General features: G+C 44.8%; 1 protein-coding gene across 1 annotated transcript in view; it reads left to right on the top strand.

The window, feature by feature from the left end:
• Positions 1-19135, top strand: part of LOC139046710 (serine-threonine kinase receptor-associated protein-like) — a 96158-nt gene that overhangs the window by 50867 nt on the left and 26156 nt on the right. The window lies entirely within an intron of this gene.

Below are 19135 nucleotides of genomic sequence, written 5' to 3'. Positions count from 1 at the left end.
AAACGTTCAGAAAGTCGTCTCGTGCTCAGGTGTAGCACGTATGTGCGCAAGAAGCACCCGGGACACCACATTCTATGCACGATACGCAATTCTGGGAGGTGTTTGAACTGCAGGTTAATTCACGAGGTTAAAAACTTTAAAAACGCGATATGTCCTATACGTAATCGGGAAGACCAGATGAAGAAAAGGAAGATTATTGGTGTTACACGCACCAATATATCTGCCACGTGTCAAGCCGCATCTAGAAAAGCTACTTCAGTATCATGGGGCGTTATGGAGGCGTGGCTGACAAAACGTGCTCCAACCGAGGTGCTCAGTCAAGCAAGTCACTTACCACCGTATTCAGAATAGTCCATGCTTCACTTGATCTATTCGACGCCTGTCTTGAACGCGCCGGATGAAACGCAGTCCAGGCATCATTTCGATCAAATCGAGCATGGGCTTCAAGTTCAAATGCATTTCTGAATAATGGAGGAGGTCAATTAGCGGGAAAAAAATTTGCCATCGTCTCCATCACAGGCTATTCATTGCTCAGATCATGGCTACGCGATTATCTGTTGTAACTCTTTCCTGTGTTGTTGCGTCCACTCCTCTCTGTGTAACACTGAGAGTCACTGACAGTAAATGAAACGAAACATTCTTCTTAGCCCCACAACGTCCCGTAGGCCTCATCATCCGCATGGTTTCCCGCGCACGCTCGAGCAACCCATCGAAACGATCTATCACGTAAACCGCGTTGTATGCCAACGCCACCGCACCTTTCCCTCTCTGTTTTTTTTTCTTTTGTACAACAACTCTCGGCGAATCCGCACGCGAACCATGTCAAAGCGCGACCGAGGTCCATCACGCACAGGCATGCGTGGCACACAGTGGGCCATGATACTACACGCACCATGATGCACGCACCAACCCGCTGTATACGTGAGGAGCCCTGGCTAAGGACTCCGCAGCGTGCTTTTCTCGGGCCTGTATTATTGACGCACGGATAGGGTACATCTGTGACGCGCAGTCGTTACTCACCCGCTCGCGCGTAAATAGACTGAGACAGACCGTGTGGCACGGCATTCATGCTTGGCTTTATATTAGGTTGGCCGGGTGACAAAAAAAGAAAGCGAAACTAAACAAAAGAAGCGAAGGAGCTCCTATTGTGGTTTGGAAACAGTCATTATTCATTGGTCATGGCAACAGTCCCTTGCCCCCCCCCCAACTCCATTCGCCTTCTACTCTCTCCACCCCCCATCCCCCCATAAAACAAAAAAGAAAGTAAGAAAAACTGCCACTCGAAAATTTAATTAGCTCTAACAAAATTGTCTTAAAGGTACTAGCACCAAATTTCAAGAGATCTTGAATAGAAAAATCATTGAGAGCTTTAGAATCTCCAATGTTTTCGAAAAGGAAGAAAATTTGCGCTTGCAGCTCCACAGATACACCGTGCCGGACGGTATATCACTTTGGGGTAAGTGTTTTTCCTCTACAAAGAGCTTTGTCTTAGTGTTACCCTTTTTTGCCTTTTAGTGTGTTTGTGTATGATGCTCTACTGCTACTGTATCAGTTGGTTTTGATGGTCGTTTCGATTGGGCGTGATGCCCGTGATGCATGTACCTGTGCACTTCTTGTGCTGTCATGGTTTGTACGTTTACTCATGCCGGCATGATTTTATTTATTACTGCAATTCATTAGCTGTATTCTTACGTATGTATACCTTGATGTGGTATTTGTAACTTTTTGTTGTTTGAAAATTTTTTTACACCTTTCGGCATAGGGGCTGCAGACAGCGTCAAGCCATTTTCGTCTAGCTTTCTTTATCTCGCTGACCTTCCGTTTCTCTTCAAACTCCTTCACGGTTTCCTCACCTGTCAACAATTCCTCAGTTTTGTCATGCTTCGCATTCCGCGCAAGATCACCAGAGAACATAGACATTTTTATGTCCCTGCCTGTCCTCAAGAGCACACAACCGTCCACAGAATGTGGTGTCGTTATGAGGCTTATTTTCGGGATGTTGATATTTTTCCTAACTCGCTGCCATCATTCCTTTCCCAGCTTCGCCTTGTTTTATCATAGTTTCATGCATTGTTAAACTGGCATTCTTCTCATTTTGCGTTTGGATTTTATATTGCACTTTGTTGTATCTACTCTTCTTTCGACAATTGTTATTTTTGTTCATTGCTTTTTTATTATATTTCCTGCAGTGTTTTCGGTTTTGTTTTCGGATTTTAATGTATTTGTGCGCCAGTACTCATACTTTAGGGTTGTTCCTTGGCCCGTTAAATAAACATTATTATTATTATTATTATTATTATTATTATTATTATTATTATTATTATTATTATTATTATTATTATTATTATTTCAAATTTCTCAGTGAAGACCGTGTTTTAAAGTGTATTCGGGGTGTATTCGTGTATTCGCGGGCTTATTTCATGCTTGGAAAAAAAGGACAGTTTTGCCCGAAAGGCTAAGCATCGATTGCGATAGCAAATTAGTAGACAGCTATACGAAGTAAGCGTATCAGTTTTATCGGGCGTGTAAACTTGGAAACATTCGCTTACTAACTGAATTAACAAGCATGATGTCAGCGCGCACAAGCAAACATGAACACATCACACTCGATGAGCGCGGAAACTCGCTGGAAAACGCTGGACGCCAGTGTGAGCAAGCGCGGCAGCTGCAGCGAGCGAAGTTCGCGCGGCCAATCGCTTCAACGCAAGAGCGGCGAGAGCACAGCGCGCACAAAGCTATGAGCCGTCTGCAGGTCCCTTTCAAGATACGGGGCGCGTCACCGCACGTGACCGTGAAAAGTGCACACTTGTTGGTGGAGTCAAAGGCACTGCCTCCCCGCGTTCCACCATATATGGCGCGCGAGATTGAGCGGCGATCGACAGTTGCCCTTATGGCCGGTCGCGAAAGGAGCAGTTGCTGCCGCAGCACAACGCCACCCCCCTCCCTCTCTTTCATACCCCCACGGCCTTCCACGCGACGCAAGACGGCGCGTTTGCTCTCCGCTTTCTCCTTCACGCGCCCCCCTCTCTCTCTTTCATCTCCCCAAGGCCTTTCACGCGACGCAAGACGGCGCGTTTGCTCTCCGCTTTCTCCTTCACGCACCCCCTCCCTCTCTTTCATCCCCCCACGGCCTTTCACGCGACGCAAGACGGCGCGTTTGCTCTCCGCTTTCTCCTTCACACGCGCCAGCTGGAGTCGCGATAAAGCACACGACGCGCGGCAACGTTGTTTATCGCCCTTGGACTTTATACGGAACATGACGGCAACGGCGACAACAAAAATGCGCCTGGAGTGTCCATACAGTTGCTATTGCAATAAAACACTTTTTTGTGCACGTATTGAGCAGCAGAAAGCTGTATCGGAAGTTTTTTTATGTTGCTCTACAATTTTCTCATGACATGTTTAATCTAATTATCATATTTTAGAAGTTGATTCATTATTGAGGACTAAATATGTAATTAGGCGAAACGTAAAAAATCGTCTGAGTATCTCCAGACGACGGCAAAAACATTGCCTTGGTTCTGTACAGCTTCGTGGCATTTTCATATTTTTGAAGTTTGGCTCAAGTCACGTGGCACACCCTATATAGACAGATAAGAGGGAATAATTACCCATGTTGTTTTGTGAAAGGTGCATTGCTCTTCCGTCGTATGAGCGGTGTCCAGAACAAAAAAAGAAAAAGGGGGGGACTGTTAACTTGTTTACGAATCAGTCTTATGTATTTGTCCCTCTGTGTTTCTTTTTTTCTCTCTTTTCTATCGACCACGGCCCTGCTAGCGCCAAATTTCAATGTTCTCAAATGAAAATTTATTGAGGGCTGTAGGACGTCCGGAAGGGAAAATTTTGAAAGGAACCAGAAGAAATCGTTGGGCATTAAAAAAAAAGACCGTCCTCGTCATACTTTTTTAGATGTGGGGCTCGACTTTTAACCCATGGAGGCTTTCTTTTTTCTTTTTCAAAAATTAAACTACCATAATTGATCATTTTTAATGACGTGGTATGTGACAATCACGGGATTAGAACGTAGAAATATGCCGCCATATATATTCTGGGATATCTAACTCTGTAAAAGTGATCATTGGTGACATAGGTTGTTTACTGGAAGCGCGGTATAGACATCGGATTTCGGGCACCGTAGGAGCAAAGTCCAACCAATCCTTGTGCTGGACATGCTATTGGCGAAGGCGGTTGGCCAATGACATGGAGCCTTTACGAACGAAAAGCTTTCTGAATTCGGCCCCAGCTCTTCATGGAGTGTACAACCATGTCCATATTCCAGGTCTTTTCTGAGCGCCTTGGCAGTGTTGCATATCCCAGAGACCGCTACTTAAGCAGTAGTTCAAGACCACACCTAATTGCAGCAGTAACTAAGCACTGCTGCTAAGTGTGAGCAAACTCTAATGACGATAATGAAGCCATGCCATCGCAACGTATACACTAGTCGCATTCTCTTATTATAGATTTAATGTTGTCCTTCACTCTAAGGTTTCACAAGCGCACTGCTCAAATGGCGCAAATTAAGCCTAGGCACAAGATAAGAGTTAATCCTACGTCTGCCTTTTGTTTCGTCTTTAGTTATGAGCCTGCTAGTTTGGGGTAGTCGGTAAGACACATTAACACATTAACAGCGCAATTCCCGACGAAGACAAGAAAGGTGGCAGGACGTCCACTTTCATGTCACCTTTCTTGTCTTCGTCAGCAATTGCGTGGTTGAACTGTTCTGGGATTGTGATACCGAGGACGCTTTCTTTTTCTTTTTCGTAACCATTCCTCCCACTCGCGTCTGTGCGACTGTTATCTTATAGACCGTTCACTGCCAGTTGATCAAATTGTATTACGGAACAATGGGATTTTATCCCATTGATCCGCAGTCTTACGGTGACGTCAGCAGAGCGCGGCACTGACCACTGACGTAGCGTGAAAAGGAATAGCATCAGTAAAGGCATCGCTACAAAATCGCGTCCCAGAAAGCGCGAACCAACTAGCCCAACAACACGTGCAATTAAGCTGTCTTTCATATCTTTTGGTACGCAGCACTGTCACAGAACAACAAAGCGACCCGGTCGAATACACGTCGTTACCTTGCAAATCCATGGCCGAGACGGACAAAATGGAAGCCATTCATACCACATGACTTTCAACGCCACCCAGCGTCAGTCACCACCACCACGGGTGTTCTTCGTTGCGACGTTCTCATGAGCCTCGAATGCGCGGGAGCGTCAGGCACGCCAGGCCCATACCAGTGTATGCTCGCCGCTTGCATCAAGAGTGTATAGACGAGAACAGGCATTGATTGAACAGTGCGCGCTCTCGTGTAGACGTGAATCACGAACGGAACGGGGTCGTCCCATTGTTTTACTGGCTGGGAAAGTGGGTCGGCGACTTCCGTGCACTGCCCGCAGACAGCTTGCCCGCGCCCTCTTTAAACGCATTGCATTTGTTCTATATTAATCTTAATTTTTTTTTTAAATCGTAAGTGGCACCCAGCACTATTGTACTCTTTGAGCTAGATTATTCGAAGGTGAGGACATTGCTTGCTTCGAGAAATGTAAGCACATAACTGACCAATTAAAAACTAAGGTTTAGGTGACTAACTTTTTAACTAGTCGCTATTGAGATACCTTGAAAGTCATTAAAAATTGAGCCTGTGAGTTTGGAAGGTATAGCCACTTAGGCCGAAATTCTGAAGGTGGCACCAGTTTCGATGTACATGCATGCGTTCTTAAACTGTGCGACGAAAGGCGCGTTGCTCCTAAATTAGTCCTGCGCTGTTTAACGACATTTCGTTAACAAAGCAAGTGTTTTGGTAATGCATACCTTCTTTATCTCAATTTGCTCGACGAAAAAAAATGGTGCGTTATTACAGCAGGAAACGAAAGGCCAAGGATCAACTTTCTTAAATGTCACCCAAGATCATTGACGTCAACGCAGGTCCGGACAACGTCATGAGTTTCAAAGTGTATATCACCTTGTACTTCAACTGTTCTTGCGGGGAAGGAGTTTTTGAAACCTGTTAGGTTCGGGTAGTTTACGCGCGTACTGCCCGTATGTGCAGTCAGCATGTTCATGCAAACTCGCGTCGAACGCGCCGGGGTAGACGCGTCGTTGCCGTCGTTGTCACACATACACACGCTCGCGTCACGCATACTCGCCTTACGCGAACACGCCGGTCTACCTGGTAACGTTTTGCAGAACCCCGCGTGATGGTCGACAGCCACCTACCAGCATAATGCGTCTCATAACGCCGACTCCCGCAGCGCGTGTGATTTGCATAACCTATTTTCCCCAAAGGCCTTCTTTATACAAAGAAACTGTGAGGGGCGTAAGATTGTAGGGCAGACCTCTTTGTTTGTTTTTATACTTTGATCGTGATCAGACATGACATACAAGAGGCCTCTGACAAGAAGGCTGAGCCTGTGCGAACACTAAATAAATTATAGGGTTTTACGTGCCAAAACCACTTTCTGATTATGAGGCACGCCGTAGTGGAGGACTCCGGAAATTTTGACTACCTGGGGTTCTTTAACATGCACCTAAATCTAAGTACACGGGCGCATTCGCATTTCGCCCCCATCGAAATGCGGCCGCCGCGGCCGGGATTCGATCCCGCGACCTCGCGCTCAGCAGCCCAACACCATAGCCACTGAGCAACCACGGCGGTTGCCTGTGCGAACACTAGGCGTAACTTGCTGTCGCGATTAAAACGCCAGCTGAGCGCGCATCTCGGAGGCACATATGACACAAGGGAGCTGCATCAACCAACACGAAAATTTCACTGTTATGCTATCGCGAGTAAAAAACACTGTAATGGCAACTAGGCGTGCATATTGTTTACAGTATATATGCACACTTGGTTTTACGCATGATACGAACGCTGGGTTCATTACAAATTCTATGCGCGCTGTATATGCTTCCCCTTACCTTCCGGACACTTTTTTTCTTCAACTGTGATCAGGAGAGTTGTCGGAGCCACATCGATTTTTGGCAGTCACGCACGAAATGTGCTAATTTATACATTTGGGTCAACAGGTGCTGAGCCTACACGTTGGGGGCGTGCAGCCTGCAGGTGCAGCAGACGACATACACAGTGCAAGCGAGTCGTCCGCTGCGGCAACATGCCTTTCTATGGCGCCGTCTGCTACGGTTCCACGCCAATACAATTTACATAAACGTCCCTCGGTACAAGTACAGCATACGGACCACAGTACGCTCAGGCTTCCCGGGAGGTCACTTATGCAATGCATGTCATGTGAACAACACTGCGAGTCTGACAATACGCGATGGGGCATTAGAGAATAGGTGAGGGTCACAGAGCGTACGTGTACTAATACGTGTACTTAAATAACGGCACGCATCATTGACATCGGCAAAGCGTTCGTTTGTTTTTGGTCCTGTTTCTCTTTTTTTCTGGGTGTTCGCCGCTTCCCGACGAACAATCGACTTTGATGAGATTGTCTTTCTGATATATTTGTTCTAGTTCATTCATCTATTGTCTCCATATATTAATTGGGCCTGACAGGCACAGAATTTTTTTTTTTTTCAGATTTGAGGCACCGCTGCCAGCTGCGTCCGTATTGTACTCTCTTACCACCTCTAAAAAGTCACCTGTGGGTTAACATAAGTACATGTGGTGATAGATGTAGGTTGGCTTTGACGTCCTCCTTTGTACTTGCTCGGTAGAAGTACTGCTGACCAAGAAGTAAGCGTTTCATTAAATACAACTCCCTCCGCCAGCAATGAACTGTCAGCAACCATGCAGTCGGAGTAAATCAATATTTGGTAGTGCTTTCTGAGGGGGTGTATAATGGCTGCTAGCACATGTGAAATGTTTGCAACACATTTTACATGTCACTGTTGCGGCATCTCTATGAAACGGGCCTGCATGCTTATATTTAAGGGCAGTCTAGCTCCGTCTCTTCTGATAAAACAAAAAAATTCGGTTTGATTCGGCATGTTAAAGCACATTTAGGCCTTCGACGTGGGCGTTTTCGTGATATTGTGACGTCACGTGACACACAGGCGAAGTGGGCATGGCCAGAAATTTTTATTCCACCCATCGGGGAGGGCTAGTGGCAGCAATGGAACAGAAACAGGTTGGAATAGCTATACTTTATATAGCGCCCGTGGTTAGACTCCCCATAATAACAAATTGATTTGGCTAAATCATGACAGTAGAATCCCGGGCTGCCTAAACGCGAGACATTCGTATTGAACTGCTAGAACTTATTGATCGGAACTCATTTTAACCGCGCTTTCTCTCAAGAACTGGTGCCCCTGCGGAACAATCACGCCTCTCCTGCGACCACAATCGTACGCAACCGTTCTCCCTCGATATTTCTCCCTCGATACTCCAACAAGCAATAGTTATTCGTTGCAGTCGAGCAGAAACGAATATCCGAAAATGTCGAAATCCTCGAATCAAGTACGGATAAAACAGCAGATAATGTAAGATTTGTACTGGAAATTTCGAATACTCGCTCAACCCAACTAAAAAACAAGAAACAAGCAATTAAAGTTTATTAAAGCTATGTCGACCCTTTTGTCAATAATTGTTTGCCATAATTAGATTATTGGTCTACGTGAGTGTCACGTCGAGCAGTCTCTTTTTTTATTAAGCCGATGATGCATTCAAGCAACGTGTTTCTTTTTTTTAGTATTTTTTAGCTGTACGTGCAGACGACGTTACGCTACAGAAAGGCCCCGCGCCGTTTGTGTGTAAAGTGCAAACTTACAGCATGTTGTCAAGCTCAGCATGCGGGTGTGCTCCACGCTTCCTTCTCGAAAGCAAACATGTCTAAACTGACGTTAAGAAGACGGCTTCTTTTCTTCGCGCTGGCCACGCGAACACGCCTTGACAGCTAGCCTCGTCGGAATGGCCGACTGCAACAGCTGCGACACATGTACAGCTGTGACGAGAGTTTTGAACGCACGCCTTCTCTGCGTCTTCCGCCGTCACAGCGACGCGTGAAGTGCTTGACAGAGTAGACAATCGTCGACAACCAGGGCAGACAGCCATAGGTCAGTGACCCCAAGTGACCCCTCGCAGAAGGCAATATATACGATGCTCGAATTCCCGAAGTCTACGGGCCTACGTGATTAACTTCGAAAAAGGAAATGCGCGCCGTACTCATGACTGTGCACACGTATTGTGCGGTTTATGCTCCGTTCATTGTGTTTGTGGTATGTTATTGGAGTAAACACTTTTTTAGTATTTCTGTAACCTTTGCCCCATTGCAGGGTAGCAAACCGGAGGTGCATCTGGTGAATCTTCCGGCGTTTCCTTGCTTCTGTCGCTCTCTCTTTATCTAATTAGTATTTGAACACACGTTGCTTGAATGCATCATCAGCTTAATAAAAAAAAAAAAGACTGCTCGACGTGACACTTACGTAGACCAATAATCTAATTATGGTAAACAATTATTGACAAAAGAATCAAAACTTAGCTTTAATAAGCTCCTAATTGCATGTTTCTTGTTCTCGTTAACATTGAACCATACTGTACCGCCTATCCATGGGTATTTTCGCCAAAGGATTACAAAGTTTGGAACACCGAAAAAGAAAATGAAGACCCAGTTACCTGAGTGACTCGAAAGATATGAAGTTTAATCAAGAACGGGCCTAAATGGCAGCCTCAGGTTGAAGTCAACGTTTCATCAAGGGAACCTGCCCTCGTCACGGTGACGAGGACTCCTGTTGTCGTAACATTGGTTGCAGCTTGACCTGTCTTCGTCAAGATGAAGACAAGACCCTTCGTCAATGCGTTGGTTCAAACCTAAGACACCCCCTCGTTCTAATACTGTCACCGCAAGCCTCCAGTCTTCCCGCGGGCACTTTGTATTGTTTGGGCGGAAACATTTCAGACACGTACGTTGCATGTAAAGGGAGAGAAGCGAAATCAAGGAGAGAAGGCAGGGAGGTCAATTATGCAGACCAGTTTCTGGTTTACCACCCTACACACGGGGGTAAGAAAAAAAAAATGGCAGTTTCGCCCGAAAGGCGAAGAACACTGACTGCGATAGCAAAGTATTGCGTGGCGTTTGAACCCATCGGGACGGTGTGCGACTATATGCGAATGCAACATGCGAATTCGGGTGGACCAAGATTTCTGGCACCTTTAAAAGCTTTAACATTTCGCGTAGGGACTGTAATGACATAGTATGAGGCTTTACAGCGGGGGAACCAACGGAGACAAAGGAGGCACACTAAGTATACGCACAGACGTGGCACTGCGTGCGTGATTTGTCTCCGTCGGTTCCCGCACTGTAGCCAAATGTATACCCAAACTGTAGCCAAAGCCGTCGTTCAACCAACGAGCCCAACTGGTGACTCTGCTCGCGTTTAGTGACATCGCACAAGCGCCACTGTCCTACCGCTAGAGAGCGCGATGTCACTGAAATTATACATTCCCTTGAGATTGTGAGCGCTAGTAAATTTTAGCACTTCTTAATAGTCTGACAGCACTCGGGATAAAAGGTGTGCGCTGTGATTAAAACATGCTTCGTGAGTTTTGGTTGCACGATGCGATTCTCAAAAAAAAATGTTTTAAGGAATAATACATTCAAGAACTTAAAACCAGGTCTGAACAACTCTGGCGGTGGGATACTGCATGCATCTAACTTGCACACACGGCGCAGATAAACATTGTACATACAGAACCAGCAACAGCAACAGTGTGTTCGTCCAGTGCAGTATGAAGGCCTCTCCCAGGGATCTTTAATTACCCCTTTCTTGCGCTAGCTGATTCTGACTTGCGCCTGCAAATTTCCTAATTTCATCGTTCCACAAAATTTTCTGCCATCCTCAACAGCCCTTCCCTTCCTTTCCCTCCTTCTGTGTCTCTCTCCGTTTTTCCTTCTCGAGAGAGTTTGCAGAGTCGCTGCTGATGTATTCAGAACAAAAACAAGGGATGATGACATAAATTTTTTTAACCAGTTGTTAGTGCAGATAACTAAGCAATGTATAAAAGGAGCCACTGCAGAGGAGGCACCGAAAGTGCCAGGCCAGTTCTTTCTGTTTACTGTATCGTTAATGAACGTTCGGAGGAAAGAAACGTAGAAGTAATCGATCAGTTTTGAGGAATTCCTCAGTTACATTGGCGGGGCAGCAATTGGTAATTGCAATTTATGACATTTTTGGATTAAGTAATTGTAATTGTAATCGGGGTCACTTTGTTTTCTGTAATGCGTACAAGTATCGTGTGTACTATAGGTTGATGTTTGACTTGTCAAGGGAAAAAAGTACGGCTTAGCCAACGCCCTCGTTGAAGTCTACGCTGAAGTTTACGCAACAAACCCGCAATGCGTGCAACTGTACCTTATTTCCAACTTGTCAAATTGTTCACTCTTTCGGTTTAAATGCAAACACAAGTTCAATGACTTCACGGTGGGCGGGCTTTTGCGAGTGGTGAAGGAAGAATTGTGAGGCAGAGGTGTAAGTACGGAGTACGAAACATACCGGGGCATGTTTGGCGCTTCAACACATCACACGGAAACATGACCAACCATAAAAGGGGCTGATGACTCCTTGCTTTAAAGCAGGAGGCTGTCGAAACCGCCCACCCGCCTCCGCGACTATTTCTTTCAAAGGTTCGCCGCTGGAAGTTCAAAAGAGAACGTCGATGAACGACCTTTGCAAAGTGCTTGCCCTGTCCATATGCGTCGATAGAAAAAAGAAGTATACATATATCGAGTTGGACGTTTCGCGTGGGCCGGGCTCACAGCTGCGGATTTGAAATTTTACGCTGAAAGGGGCAAGCCTAATGCCACGCTCTGCTCGACACGCTTCAGCGCATTTACGCCAGGCGTCGTCTGCTTCGACGTTAAGCCTTTACTTTGACGGGGAGGCGTCGTGTAGTCGCCCGGAAGAGGGCGCTCGGGAAACGTCCGCGTCCGTCTGCTGCTCTTATTTTTAGACAGACGGCGCCCTTCCGTAAACAGACGACAAGGTGTCGGACTGCAAAAGGAAAGCTTTCGACGATTTCAATGCACCGTACCCTTCTCTTACCTCCACCCCCCCCCTCCCACAGACACACATGCCCTCAAGTAAACAGCATAAAGATAGATAAATAACGGCAGGCTATAACAAAGAAATCCAACGCGTCTTTACGGTTACGTCCGTCAATCGATATTCTGTGGAAGGGTTCCCAAAGGAAAGCACTTCAAGTTACAGGAAGATACGCCTCAGAAATCTAATTTTCAGTTCAATATGTTTAAGTTAAGTTCAAAATGGATGTTTTAAGTTTATCGACGCCTTTTTTATATAGTTACTTCCCCCTTCCCCCTCGACAAGTGGAAAAAGTGTGGTCTCTTGGGCAAGTCTGGAGCTTCGTAACAAGACTAGCATAGTTTTATAAAGCAGCCTACACTGTTGCAATACACATAGAGCACAGACTGCAAGAAAGCTAAAAAAAGTTTGTTTCGTTTTATTGTTTATTCTTAAAAAAATAATTGTCGTACATTGTCGAGTGGTTTCCCAAAATGCACATAACCAAGAAAGTTGAAAGTTATAATAAAATCTAGATACTTTTGTTTTTTATTTATTTATCGCAGTGCCCTCAGCGTCAATAGCGCATTACATAGAAGGAAGGCGGGGAGGGGAGAAGGGTTGCGCGAATTGCACAATATGTAATAATGGGAAATGTGCAGGCGGCACATGGATATCAAAACCAAGCATCAATACTGGATTTGTTTACAAAAATACTTCAGGCCATATACATCAAGTACGAAGCATCAAATATGGGATTCCAAAAACGAAAGTATGTATCATAATGTTAAATAACAGGCATCAAATACAGATTCGAAAAATATACAACCTGTATCACAGTAGTAAACATCAAATATTGAATTTAAGAAATAAAACATCATATCACATCAATTAACAAGCGTCAAATACTGGATTTGAAAGAAACTTGCAGCGGAGGGTAAAAGGAAGCGTTGGAATTAGCGTGGGCAACATTGTCCGTTAAGCGATTGTGAAATTGCGTGATGAAAAACGAATTTCTAAATTTGTCAGTTCTGTACTTGAATTCATTATAACGTTGTTAGTATGATCTACTGGTGCAGCAACATAATACTGTAGATGTATGTACTTGTCTCTTTCCATGGTCTGTTCTTAAAAATAAAAGGAACACTGTGAGGCATCTTTAGCCTTGTTCTTTTTTCTTTTCTACGCTTTTTGAGCGTTCCCCTTCCAAGGCTTTCTTTCGCAAAAGTCGCGCTAAAATTACTTCTGCGATTGCTAAATACAAACCTTATCACTAAATTTTGCATTCTTCTTTTTCTATATAGTTATTTATACCTTTTCTTTAACGCGGAGACCATACTGTACAAGCGTATACTCCAGCATAGACTCCTGAACGCTAGATTGACATAAAAGCTGCTTACTTACTGTGAAGAAATGTTTCGCATTTCGCCGCCAGAAACCAAGTACTGATTATTCGCACTCATCTGCGAATAATCGCACAGAAGAGGACAAGCCGTTGCAGATATTTTTAATAAAAATCAAAAATAACAAAGGACCTAACACGGACGCCACTTTTTTCGGGTTACGCGGGCTTTGTTTTGTGCTTGGGAACAAAAAAAAAAACTTTACTTGGCACGTATTGAGCGACAAAAAGCTGGATCGATATATTTTCAGGATGGTCTACAATTTTCTCATCGACGCTTTTGCTCTGACTATAGCATTTTAATGAAGTGGAATAGATAATAAGAATTATTTATACAATTAGGCGAAATAAAAAGAAAATATTGTCTCACTTGCTCCAAGCGACGGTCAACAAACAACTTTACCTTGGTTCTGGCCAGCTACGTCGTACTTGGGTATTTTTTTTAAATTTTGGCACAAGTTACGTTGGACACATGGTACATCGCGACAATCTTGTCTGAATATAGCTATATTCAGATACATGTCACACGCGGACTTCCAGGCGGCGCCACCAGATGGAGCAGCGTGTCCAGAGGGAAGAGCGAGAGAGCAGCTGCCTGCATACACGTCTCATAAATGACGCGTCTAGACAGTTGGTGATACGGTATGCGTGTGACTATGGTGCTTCACGCTGATCGAGTTCAAGCATTGCACAAGTATAGCAAGCTTCGCACAATGCAAACCTCGCTTACATTACGGAAGTGACAGTTCCACGGTTCGGCGTTTTAGTTTCGGTTTGCTCTGTGAAATTGACTGGAATTTATTATTTTGAGGAAATCAACCGTTGCGTCAGCTTTCTTCAGGTCTTGAAGTGTCGCATTACAGGAGCGATCGTCAGGCTGTTTCGATAGGAAGGTAATTAGTCCGATTGGTTGCTCGTCTAATCACAACCCCGAATCACTTTATTATCCGTGAGTACCACCTGAGTAAAACCGACCCGGAATTGTTTTACTGTCTAATCTTGCCCATTATTGCGGAATTTCCACCGCATTTTTATTCACGCTAGCACTGACAAAGACGCTATTATATTAAAGTATAGATGTACGCATGGAAGGTGCATCACGATCATCAAAGTTAAATTGCCCTCGTTCGTGTTTCCGCCGGTTCCTCTTGGGGAGATCGCAAGTAGCGAACAGACAACACATACATGCGCGCACACAGTTAAGAAGCACAGTGACAATGACTGATTAACGCTCATCAGCTGTCCAGGAGAGACGCCAATGCGGCAGGGTTGTGGGTTATTGAAAACTACCTGGGCAACCCCTCCTCGAGTGAGGTTAGGTCGTGACCAGACAGAATGAAACACAGTCTTTGTTGTTGTTTTTCTTCGTCTTTTATTACTCAAGTGAGGCGATGCGACATCATTGCCACGCAGGCAGCTATGTACTTCATGTTAATTAGTCTTGATCATCCACTCCTTGACGCATAAATAACTCGAGGCTATCAGATCGGGTGAATATGTATTAACAAAAACGTGAGCATGTTCCAGATCGGCCTGAATTGTTCACGCGTCATTCGAAAGATCTGTCGTATGCTCTTAACGGAATGCGCAAGCAAGTCCTTGACTTGTGGCGTGTTTCGCGATCAAGCCTTGAGGTGTCGCCAACTTTTAAACGATGACAGTGCACTGCCGGCAGTGGTAAACGAAGCGGCATCTAAGCCTTTACATTGTAAGCTTTCTTTCTAACGCTTGAATCAATGCGTACAGCAGAAAAACGTTGCTCTTTTCATCTTTAAAGTTTTCGGAAGCAGATTTGGCTTAACGCTGAAATGCTTTCCATCATGACACACTTGAATGGGCAACGGCCAGAGAGACAGTATGTATAGGCAATCTGGACGGTCTGGACCAGAAGACGAACTGTCGCGACAGAATTCACGGTTGTGCAAGTCACGTGGTTATGCACAAATTGAGCTGCGGTTGGCTGAATACTGTGAACGAAGTGGTGTCTTCTGCTACATCTTCTGCTATCTACTTCTGCTTCTACTATCTTCTGCTACAAAAGTGTAGGAACTGGAGCCCCATACCAGACTTCGACGACTCTATATTGTGGTTGGACGTATCTCTTCATTCAGCGGCGGACAGATTGTGTCTGCGATGTGCTTGTGTGTTCGCCGACGTGTGTGGTGGGACTGTACGTAGTATCTTTTTTTTGTGCTTATAAACAGTTATGCATGTTAAGCATCGATATATCTGCTGAAACGCCGTTCACGTGACTTTTATTTCATGTAAAGATCGATGCTGTATATATAATAAAGCCACTTTCTTGCAGCGAGCTTGTGTGATTAGTGTTCTGATTTCGCTTGGCCTTTGCGGCATGCGCCAACCTCCAAAGGTAAATGCACAAGCTACTTCTGAATTCCAAATAAGAAAAATATGTAAAATGTAAAATTTAAGAGACACCTGACCAGAGCAAGCAGGAAGCCGCAATAACAGAAGCAATCGACGGTGGCGTCGATCGTATTTATTGCGGAACGCTTCACAAGCGTCACTGCGCTTTCGTCACACATCTAACTTTCTAAGTGTCTACAAATTATTCACACGTCACGTATCGTTGTTAATTTTAGATTATAGGTGACTAATAATCAAGACATCATCTGGTATTCGTATGCGAGGATTTTTTTTCTGTTATCAGTGGAACTGCCGCTAATACAGACACCGCTAGCATCACCTTCAAAAACCAGCCCCACTAACTTTGTGGAAACATCGCAAGGTAGTGTTAATTACAAACATGCAACTCGCTATAGCCTGCTAAAATATATGCATGCATAGGACCCTCCAGTTGTCACAAGTTTTGCTCCCAATTAGAACGTTTCTCTATATTTCAAAAAATACCTATAAACGTACAAGGAAGCTTCATGTTATCTTGGTACATTAGACGTGCTTTGTTTTTATTTATATATTAGAACACATCAAGAGCATGTAGTTGTATACCGATCTATACGGCACACAATATTTGATTTCTTCCCTGGCAAACTTCTGCGCCGTAGACGCGGCACCGGCGGTTTTATAAGGCCGCGAACACTGCTGCCACAGCCGAGGGCAGATTACTCTACACTTGCCTTAATCGTTTCCGCGATGCTCCTCCAACAGTCCAGACGTGTGAACGTCGCCGTTGCTCCGCCGTAGAATGAGCGGGCCTTGCGATTTGGGCCATACGCTTTACACGGCGCTGCGTGCCAAACGACTATATGTGGCCACAATCCTTGTCGTCCTGACCCATGGGTGGGGCAGACGCCCCAGAGATCATCCAAGGCCGCCAGGCGGCCCGCCTCCATCGCGCACGCGCAGAGAAACAAAGCACACACACAAACACAAGAAGCATGCACACACATGTACATACATACGTACACACATGTACATACATACATACATACATACATACATACATACATACATACATACATACATACATACATACATACATACATACATACATACATACATACATACATACATACATACATACATACATACATACATACATACATACATACATACATACATACAGACGCACACAACCCTTAAGGCCTGCCGTTCATAAGCCTGGCAGAAGTGGACGACAGGGCCAAACATCCTATTAAGCGAGTGTCGGGCTCTCATCCATCGGTGCCTGTAATTTCATTTCGTAGCTCTTGTATAATGGCACCCGGAAGTGGCCTTCTTTCCAGACAGCCGTCGTCGATTAAGAGTTACTGCGTCGCCGAGAGACATCCCTGGTTCTCTAACCATCTATTTCTTGCTATGTCATAGAACAAAAAGAACAAGACATTGGACATAAAACAGTTACGTTAGCTACGAAGTTTCCGTTATATAACGGTCACTCCGTTGTTTCAACACAAGAACACTGAGAAGCCATGTTAAGCGGATGATTTGGCATATCTGCGCCGTCAGATTCAGTGTTAGTAACTTTTTTTTACAGCTCATCTGTCAAAGCAACTATATAGTCACGCTAGAAAACCTTATATGTCACTTTTCAAGGCCTTCTAGAAAAAGAACCTAAATGCTTCACAAATTTTATATTTTAGCAAAATGTTTGCAATGTTGTGGGCAATAGGCAGGCAAAATTTTAACGGTCCAAGTGTGTTAGGGGTTAAATGAAAATTTCCAAATGCTCCTTTCCGGCCTGTTCAGATGCCCTATACGAAACGCTTAAAAAGTTTGCCCGCTTACCTTAGGAGACCAGGAATGGCAGAGGTTTCACATCTATAGCGAATTGAGAGAGGGAAGGGGGGGGGGGCACCTTATGGATGACGTGTACCGCAAGTTTGAAGTGTCTATGTTAATTACCTTTTTTGAAAATAATTGTTAAATATTCGTCTTCTGGCAATTTTTATACGTTCTGCGCGGCGGGTTGTTGGTGTTCGTCGATATCCTTGAAGAACTATGTGAGGTACTGCTTTTACAGTTTTTTGAAAAAGGAAGAATGCCGTGCATGACAAACGATAAACGTTTCATGTGTGTAGCTCAATTACAGCCTTTGCATGAAGTTAGTGATTCGGGCCTTCCCGAATGTCATACTGCTCTAATTCGCAGCATTCCCGAAGGTCCTCAAAACAACTGCAACGTCGTCAACTTCAAGTTCGATTAACATATTTAGCACGTTAAGCCTAACATGTGAGCAAACTTTCGCGTTCTTGGTTTGAGTAGAAGAGTTGCAAATAATTGCTGAACCGTCGTTGTTTTCTGATTTTCGTGTGTCATATACAAGGCTCGTGAATGGATGGATGGAAAACTTTATTTGGTCCTGCAAGTAGTGATAATTAACCACTAAGCGGGCCGCTCCCACGTCGGGACCGGAAGGCCGAGCCCCACGGCCACGTCGTGAGCCTTCTGGACAGCCCAGAATTGTTCATCCAGGCCCGGGCTGCGAAGTGCAGCCTCCCACCTGGACGCATCCTTGATCGCCGACCGAGTCTTCAATTCTTTCGCAAGACCAGAGCATGTGTTCGAGCGTGGCTAAAGCACCACAACCTTGGCAATAAGGCTCTCTATACGTCTCCGGATAAAACATGGTCAGTCTGCGTGGGCAAGGATAAGTACCAGTCTGTAGTAAGCGTAATGTAAGTGCCTGAACCCTGTTTAGTTTAGGATGCGGCAAACCGTAAACCCTGCTCGTGGTTGGCTCCTCCAATGTGTCCGGGGAACTGGACAAGACACCATGCTTATATTTCGTGAAAATAAGGGGAAGGTGATGGCTAATGACGAAGTTCCAGATACGTGGAATAGATGCGGCATTTGCCATGAATTACCGTGTCCAAATGCTCCGGAGCACTATGAGTGTGTTTTAGAAGCGTCATATTTCTTCCGCTGCAATGACAAAACTACACATGCCACCGAAATCAGTCAGCAAAAATCACATGATTATGTAGATGACAGTTCACAAATGAAAGCTTTTTGTGAACACATTTCAACCACATGTAATCGTATGCATGCAATATCACGTTATGCAATGATCCAACATCTGTACCGCAATCTTTGCAAATAACATTTGTTTTTTCATTCTATGCATATTCTTTTCGTGAGTGTGTTTGTTTTTGTTTTATTCAGTAAGGTATGCCTGTCGTTTGAAGTTTACCTTCCCTTATTTTGGAAAGACTAGCGTGCCAACCTTTGGCCGGCGTCGAAAAACGACGATTCGCTTGCATGCAGAAAGTTCCACAATGTCTAGTTTTTTGAACGCGCTGCTCCTTCAGGCTTTTCTACTTACTACTG

Source organism: Dermacentor albipictus, chromosome 10 (assembly GCF_038994185.2).
Source record: "Dermacentor albipictus isolate Rhodes 1998 colony chromosome 10, USDA_Dalb.pri_finalv2, whole genome shotgun sequence".
NCBI lineage: Eukaryota > Metazoa > Arthropoda > Arachnida > Ixodida > Ixodidae > Dermacentor > Dermacentor albipictus.
Note: the sequence above shows the minus strand (reverse complement) of the source record. Positions and strands in the feature narration are given on the sequence as shown.